The following is a 9,266-nucleotide window of genomic DNA, read 5'->3' on the forward strand; positions in this document are numbered from 1 at the left end:
ACAGTGTTCAATGCTGTGGGCAAGAGGTTTCCAATCTCAGCTTAATCCCATCAAAGTTCTTTTTCAACGACTGGCATGAAAACTTAAAATAGCTTGCCCATCCCATTACAAATAGTATAATATTAGAGGGTCGAATAAATGCACTAGATGGCACTAGCAAGATCCAAAAAGTCCTTAGTAGGCTAAAGAAAAAATAGCCAAATCTAGCAGGATTAAATGGAATAGAATCAAACGTGGAGTCCTGTACTTGTATCAGACATTCATTTGCCAAATGTAAGTGGTTGTGTGGCTTAAAAATAGCATATGTAAAGAAGACCCAGTGGTTTTAATTTACTCTCACTTTAACATGAGCCAACCATGTGAGTTTATAATGCACACACACGTAATGAATGAAATCTTAGGTTCCATTAATAGAGACATGGCGCCCATAACAAGGAAGTCCTTCATAAAGTTTTATTTTGTACTTGATCATTTATGTTGGGAGATTTGTCATTTCAGAGTTCATAATCAATATGGATATAAGGACCCTGGGAAGTGATCAAGATGCTAACTCATTTACAAATAGACACAGAGCCCTAGCCGGTTTGGCTCAGTGGAGAGAGTGTCGGCCCTCCGACTGAAAGGTCCCAGGTTCAGTTCTAGTCAAGGGCACACACTTCACACTTTGGTTGTATGCTCAATGCCCGGCCGTGGTCAGGGCACGTGTGGGAGGCAACCAATCAACGTGTCTTTCTCACATCAATGTTTCTCTCTCTAAAAATCAATTTAAAAAAATATCCTCAGGTGAGGATTAACAAAATAATCAAACAAAAACAGAAAAAAGAATTATGAAAAGGAACATGAATGCTGTAGTCTAAAGACTGAGGGTTGTGGATATTTTCTTCAAATAGTTGTCAGATAGAAGAAGGGGAACATTTACTTGGGTAGCTCGAGAGGACAGATCAACTCAGATTTTACCAGAAGTCAGATGTTTTGTTATTAAGAGCTTTCTAGCAATTAATTGAATCTAACCCTCCTCACTGGAACTGTTTAAACAGAAGCCCATTTGATAGAAAAGTTCATGAATGGTTTTATGCATCAGGTAGAACTTTGAATTAGAAGACCTTCAAAACTTCCTTCCAAAACATAATTTTCGCCCAGCCAGCGTAGCTCAGTGGTTGAGCATCTAACTATAAACTAGGAGGTCATGGTTCAATTCTAGGTCAGGGCACATGCCCAGGTTGTGGGCTCCGTCCGTCCACGATGTGGGGGGTGCAGAAGGCAGCAGATCAATGATTCTCTCTCATCATTGATGTTTCTGTCACTTTCTCCTTCTCTCATCCTCTCTAAAATCAATAAAAGTATATTTTTTTAAAAAAACTCACAAAACTAATAATTTTCTAATAGACTTTGCTACTTCTCACTGAAGTTGCACGGTCTGGGATTAAAGTTATTCTAGACTGAAGTCATGTTAAAGACTTCTATCTTTGCCCGGCCAGTGTGGCTCCGTGATTGAACATCAACCCATGAACCAAGAGGTCACTGGTTTGATTCCAGGTCCGGGCTCAATCTCCAGTAGGGGGCATGCAGGAGGTAGCTGATGGATGATATTTCTATCTCATCAATGTTTCTATCCCTCTGCCTCTCTCTTACTAAAATCAATAAGAACATATTTTAAAAACACACAAAATACAAAATAGAAAGATTTCTATCTTCCATTTTCTAGTGTAATAAACAGTAGCTCAGTAGTAGACTGCACACCTTTGTTGACATAAAATCTAGGTAAATTTAATACTCATTTTATTTCTTAGTGCTATAGATGGGGAAAGGACTCAGACTATAAGATCTTCAGCTGAATGTCACGAAGTGCTGAGAGCTTGGGAAGAGGAAATGGGAGGGGATGCCTGAGGTCAAAGGACTTTGGTTTGTGGTTTAAGGTTATAGGGCCACTCTGACTGCCTATTTCTCTTGGTAATATTTTCCTACCTGTGTCATTCACAGGGTGGTTAAAGAGGTGGAAGGAAGCTGAAACTCAGAGTGAAATGTAAGATGCAATGGCAGACTATCTATACTAATAAAAGGGTAATATGCTAATTAGACCAGACGTCTTCCGGACGTCCTTCCAGACACAGCCACAGTGGCTGCAAGGGCCAGCAGCATGGGAGAGGCTGCTGTGCAGGAAGAGAAGGCAATCGTGGCAGCCGCGGGAGGAGGAAGGCTCTCGCAGTAGCCATGGGAGGAGAGACACCTCCCCACAGTGCATGAATTTTCATGCACCGGGCCTCTAGTGTGTGTGTGTGTGTGTGTGTGTGTGTGTGTATGTATGTAAAAGTAGGTTTACACTTGTGAGTCACAAAAGAGTTTATTCTTGTATTATTATTTATTAATTATTGTATCATTTTTCATATGAACAAATGTAGATTTACTTTTGCCCTACCGTGTGTGTGTGTGTGTGTGTGTGTGTGTGTGTGTGTGTGTGTGTATTCCATATATAATATTTTAGAATGATCCTTTTGGAGCAGAAAAAAAAGTTTGTGCTTTGCTTTACATGACACCTTAGGTTTCATTACATGAAATAAATGATCTTCTGAGTCATTATGTTATATATTTTTTATAAGTTTCCAAAGAATCTGGGAGAGAGTGTTTTAGTACTGGGGACAGGCTGAAACATCAGTTTCCTTATTTGAGGAATATGAATTGAATTTCAAATACATGTATAAGTGTGTGTGTTTGTGTAACTTTGATTTTGCCACCTAAATCAAGGTCCCTTCCACATACGCTTATACTGATGAACTGCCCTCATGCATTCCTCATGGAGATATTCATTTACACTCCTTCTTCCATTTCTGGATGTATTCTTATATCTGGATGGCTTCAGCCCCTTTGACTAATTTTGAAATAAACCTTTTATTTTAAAATAGTTTTAGATATGCAGAAAAATTGCAAAGACAGTATAAAGAGTCCCCATATACCCCACACCAAGTTTCTCCTATTTTTCACATCTTATGTTGGTATGGTACATTTGTTACAATTAATGAAGCAATATTGACACATTATTATAACATACAACCATACTTTATTTAGATTTTCTTAGTTTTTACCTAATGTCTTTTTTTCTGTTCCAGTTTTCTACCCAGGATACCACATTGCATTTAGTCATCATGTTTCCTTAGGTTCCTCTTAGTTTCTCAGACGTTCCTTGTTTCTGGTGATCTTGATAGATTTGAGGAGTACTGGTCAGATATTTTGTAGAATGTCACTCAAATGGGATTTGTCTGATATTTTCCCCATGATTAAACTGGAGTTAAAGTTTTCGAGAGGAAGATCACAGAGATAAATTGCCATTTTTTTGCACATCATATCAAGCTTACCTATTATTAACATGACTTATCACTGTTGATGTTGACCTTGATCATCTACTTTGAGATCAGTTTTATCCACTGTGAAGTTGCTCTTTTCCCATCTTTCAATTCTGTACTTTTTGGAAGGAAGTCACTACATGCAGCCTACACTTAGGAGGAAAGATGTATTCCACCTCCTTGAGTTATCTACATAATTTGTTAGGAATTCTGCAGGAGAGATTTTTCTTTCCCACATTTATTCATTTAATAATGTATTTATATCAGTATAGACTTATGGATATTTATTTTAGACTTTGGATTATAGTCTCATACTACTTTATTTATTTTGTTACTCAAATTGTTTCAGGTTTGATCACTGGGTACTCCTTCAGGTTGACTTTCAAGGTCTTCGGACATACCTCCATTGTTTTTGTTTGTTTGTTTGTTTGTTTTAAAAATAACTTTCTCACTTTCTTGCAGGACAAGATGCCCCAGGATAATTTGTGTATTTCTTGGCTCACTTTTTCTCCTAGGAGCCATAGTTCCATTTATTAGAGAACGGTATTGGAAACTATGACCAGGGTGCTAGATGTGCTTGTTACTACTGAAACTTCATTACTCCTAAGCCCTCTCAACTGACAAAGCAAGGACGTGTGTGTGTGCGCACGCACCCACTTATGGTAATCCAAATACAACACTTATCTATAAATATTTCTTTTATACAGAATAATCTGTATCTATATTAAGCTAAACATGAAATTTTGCTGATATCTCCAATTTTAATCCACTACTAAAAGGACCATTAATAACCCACATGCAGTATTCAAGCCACCTCCCTGAATTTATCTCTAACATCCTACTCCAATGGTGAGAAACCTGTCTCCCACCATAGGCCATCCATTTACTCAATTATTCAATTTCAGGATACGTATACAGAAGTACATGTTTAACTTATATATATTCACGCTATACCTGTGGAAAACGACTTTATCAATTAGACTATAGTGTTCAAGTACAGTTTCTTTGCTTTTAGTCTTACAGACTCTGCTCATGTCCAAAGTTACTTAAGTCAGCACTGTTCTCTTCAAACCTTCCAGTAAGATTGTTCCATACATTTGTAATTAAAATAAAATATACTTTCTTACTTTTAAAAAGCCAATTACCTAAAATTACTTTGTAAAAGGAATAAATACTCATTTTAAAATAAATTTAAAATGTAAAATAGAATGAAGAAAATAAAAAACACTCATAACAAGAGATAATCGCTACATTTTAATGTTTTACCTAGTTTTATACAAAATCTGATATATTATAAATAATTTTTTTATTTGTCTAATTAAAATTTAAATTTTTACAAAACTTTTTCATTTCATGCCTAGATTTCCAGGGAGTTAGGGGCTGGGTGAGAAGGGTATTCTGGCTATTTTAGGTCACTTGAGTTTCCATATAAATTTTGGGATGTATTTTTCTATTTCTGCAAATGTTATTGGGATTTTGATAGGGATTATTTTAAATTTGTAGGACACTTTGGGTAGTATTGACATCTTTTTTAAAAATATATATATTTTATTGATTTTTTTACAGAGAGGAAGGGAGAGGGATAGGGAGTTAGAAACGTCGATGAGAGAGAAACATCGACCAGCTGCCTCCACACTCCCCACTGGGGATGCGCCTGCAACCAAGGTACATGCCCTTGACAGGAATCAAACCTGGGACCCTTGAGTCCGCAGGCCAACGCTCCATCCATTGAGCCAAACTGGTTAGGGCAGTATTGACATCTTAATATTAAAGCTTCTAATCTATAAGCATGAAAGGTTTTCCATTTATTTAGGTCTTCTTTGATTTCTTTTAACCATATTTTATACTTTAAAGTGTGCAAGTCTTGTACCTCCTTGGTTAAATTTTTTCTTAAGTATGTTACTTTTTTATATGTTTATAAAAAAGAATTTTAATTATATTTTTGTATTGTTCATTGCTAATATATTGAAATACAACTAATTTTTGAGTATACATCTTGTGTCCTGCAACTTTTAAAAATTTATTTATTAACTCTAAGAGTATTTTTGTGGATTATTCAGGCTTCTCTATATTAAATCATGTCTTCAGTGAGTAGAGAGTTTTACTTCTTTTCACTTTGTATGTCATTTCTTTTTTTAAAATATATTTTTATTGATTTCAGAGAGGAAGGGAGAGACTAGAGAGATAGAAACATCAATTATGAGAGAGAATCATTGATTGGCTGCCTCCTGCCACACTGGGGATCGAGCCGGGAATTGAACCATGACCTCCTGGTTCATAGGTTGACGCTCAACCACCAAGTGACACCGGCTGGGCAATGTCTTATTTATTTTACTTGTCAAATTGCTTAGATTTTCCATTACTCTGTTTGATAGAAGTAAAGAAATCAGGCCTCTTTATTTTGTTTATGATTTACAGGGTGGAAATTGCAGGCTTTCACGTTGACTATGATGTCAACTGTGGGTTTTCATATAGTTCTTTTATTGTGTTGAGGAAGTTTTCTTCTATTTCTATTTTTTATATATTTTATCATAACAGTCTCAAATTTTATCAAATGCTTATTATGAAACAAGTGTGATGACCATGTCTTTTCCTATTGTCATTCTGTTACTATGGTACATTACATTGATTTATTTTGTATGTGAACCATCATTGCATTTTGGGGAGAAATAATCCCACTTGGTGTTGATCTGCAATCTTTTTTACATACTGCTGAATTTGGTTTGATAGTATTTTGTTGATTAATTTCACATTAATATTCATAAGGTGTATTAGTCTGTAGATTTTTTCTTCTTCTGATGTTTATTTGGCTTTGTTATCAGAGTAATGCTGGCCTCATAGAATTAGGAAGTCTTCCCTTCTCTTCTGTTCTTTAATTTTTTGGTAGAATTTACATGTAAAGCTATTGGGCCCTGAGCTTTTCTTTGTTTGAAGGTTTTTGATTAATGGCTCAATCCCTTGTTATAGGTTTGTTCACATTTGCTATTTCTTCTTAAGTCAGTTTTGGTACTTTTTGTGTTTTAAGAAATATGTGTGTTCATCTTTGTTATTTAATATATTGGTGTACAATTTTATTCATAGTTTTTAATAAACTTTTATTTCTTTAATGTTTATAGTAATGTTCCTACAGTCATTTTTCATTTTAGTAATTTGAGTCTTCTTTGTTTTTTTCATGATCAGTATAGTTAAAGGTTTGTCAATTTTTTTAATCTTTTGAAAAACCAACTATTGATTTTGTTGTCTCTGTCTACTGTTTTTCTAAAATCTACTTCATTTGTTTCTACCCTAATGTTTATTTTATTCTGATAAATTCAGTATTAGCCTGCTCTTCTTTTTTTGGTTTTTAAAGGTGTAACTTAGGTTATTCACATGGGACATTTCTTGTTTTTCAATCCGGGAATCACAGCTGTAAACTTTCTCTCAGCACTGGTTTTCCTACATTCCAGAAATTTTTTTTATGTTGTAATTTCACTTTCTTTCAACTTAAAGTATTTCAAATTACCCTGTTGATTTATCTTTTAATCCATTGGTTGCTTAAGCATGTTTTCTTCTGTTAAAAGATATCTGGTTTCATTCCATTGGGATAAGAAAAGGTACTTTGTATGAAACAATCTTTTAAAATTTTATGAAGACCACTTTGTGGTACAACATAATATCTATCTTGGAGAATTGGTAGTTTAATTAACTTATCTTCCAGTTTATTGATTCTTTCTGATGCCTGCTCAAATCAGAAAGAACCTCTTTAGTGAAATTTTAATTTTAGTTATTGTAGTTTTCAGCTTTATAATTTCTATTTGGTACTTTTTATAATTTTCATCTCTTTGTTGATATTCTGTTTAAACATAATTTTTCTGATTTTTAAAACATATATATTTTTACTGATTTCAGAGAGGCAGGGAGAGGGAGAGAGAGATAGAAACATCAATGAGAGAGAATCATTGACCAGCGGCCTCCTGCAAGCCCCCTACTAGGGATCAAGCCCACAACCCGGGCATGTGCCCTGACCAGGAATAGAACCATGTCCTCCTGGTTCATAGATCAATGCTCAACTACTGAGCCACACCGGCTGGACTCATTTTTCTGGTTTGTTTAGTTCTTTGTCCATGTTTTTCCATGGCTCTGAGCATATTTAAGATAGTTATTTAAAACATGGTTTTCAACTAAATTCAATGGCTGAACTTCCTCAGGGAAGTTTTCTGTCTTATGCCTCTGAATGAACCAACTTTTTCACTTTTTTTGTATGTCTTTTGATGTTTTGTGTATATTTGATTATTATAATTTGGTAACTATAGAAATCGGATTCTCCCCATTTCCATAATTTGCTATTGATTGATTGATTGATTGATGAATGTTTCAGTAGTGTCTTTTGAAAACTTTTCAAAATATTTTTGCAAGAATTATTTCTTGCTGAGTATGCTAATATTTTCATAGAGATTTTCAGATTTTCCCAGAGCTGAAACACATAACCAAACCAAAAATACTAAAGCAAAGAGAAAACAACCATTTCTCCAATTTTTTTCAGACTAGCTCTGTGCTGGGGCAGTTCTTCACTATCTAAACTTGTGAGCCCAGGGATTAGCATGAGGCATTCTCAGGACTATTCTTAGTGTTCTTTTTGCCTAAACATGCCATAAATTTTGTCTTCTCTGCCATTTGTGGCCACTGAAGTCTGTGTTTTATTAGCTTATTTGTCAATATTTTGACAGTTTCCTTAAATATTTGGAACAAAAAAAGGAAAGATAAATAAAAGAAAAATGAAAATATACTCTTTCAGACTTTGCAGATTATATGTGAGTTTTGGGGCAGTCCTTTTTTAAAAAATATATATTTTATCGATTTTTATTGATTTTTTTACAGAGAGGAAGGGAGAGGGATAGAGAGTTAGAAACATCGATGAGAGAGAAACATTGATCAGCCACCTCCTGCACACTCCCTACTGGGGATGTGTCCGCAATCAAGGTACATGCCCTTGACCGGAATCGAACCTGGGACCCTTGAGTCTGCAGGCTGACGCTCCATCCACTGAGCCAAACCGGTTGAGGCAGGGCCGTCCTTTAACACTTATTCTGTCCATTTACAATTATGAATTAGCCTTCACATCCTTCATGACTAGAACCTGAAGTTAGCCAGAGGTGAAAGATTACAATTTCTCAGGTCTTTTCTGAACACGCATGTACCCCTGGGCATGTGCATGGCTTTGTGATCCCCCAGTATTTAGAGGAGCTTTTAAAAACCCTTAATTCCTTCCCAGCAGGTGTGGCTCAGTGGTTGAGTGTTAAACTATGAACCAGAAGGTCATGGTTCGATTCCCCGTCATGGTTATGGGCTCGATCCCCAGTGGGGAGCGCACAGAAGGCAGCCAATCATTGTTGCTCTCTCATCATTGATGTTTCTATCTCTCCCTCTCCCTTCTCTCTGAAATCAATAAAAATATATTTTAATAAATAAATGAATAAAAGCCTGTAATTCCCCACATATGTGCTTTCCTGACTTCTTCCTTCCCAGATCTTTGATTGTTCTATTGCTTCTCCTGACTGATATACCTAGGTTCACTCTGTGTGGCCAATGCTTTTGCCTTTAAATACTTTCAAAAAATGTCGCTTTGCAAGATGCCTCAACCCTTAGAATGAGATAAAAAGGCAGGCTCTTGCACTGTTCTTTCCAACAGAAAGGCCAAAACAGCAACCACAATTCTTTGAAAATAATGTTTGTATTGCTTCTTTTGGCACTAGCCACTTGCACCAGGAGTGCAGGCTGCTAACTCCATAGGCATCACCAATCTGAGGTTGAGGCAATTTAAAATACCACAGTGCTGGCTTATGACAATGCAGCCACTTCTGTCATTACTCAGCTTTCTCTTGGTAGTTGTAAAATTTTGGCTCTATCCCAGAATCCTGGAAAAGTTGATTATGATATTCCCCCCCCCCC

This window comes from Myotis lucifugus, unplaced genomic scaffold (assembly GCF_000147115.1).
Source record: "Myotis lucifugus unplaced genomic scaffold, Myoluc2.0 scaffold_169, whole genome shotgun sequence".
Lineage (NCBI taxonomy): Eukaryota > Metazoa > Chordata > Mammalia > Chiroptera > Vespertilionidae > Myotis > Myotis lucifugus.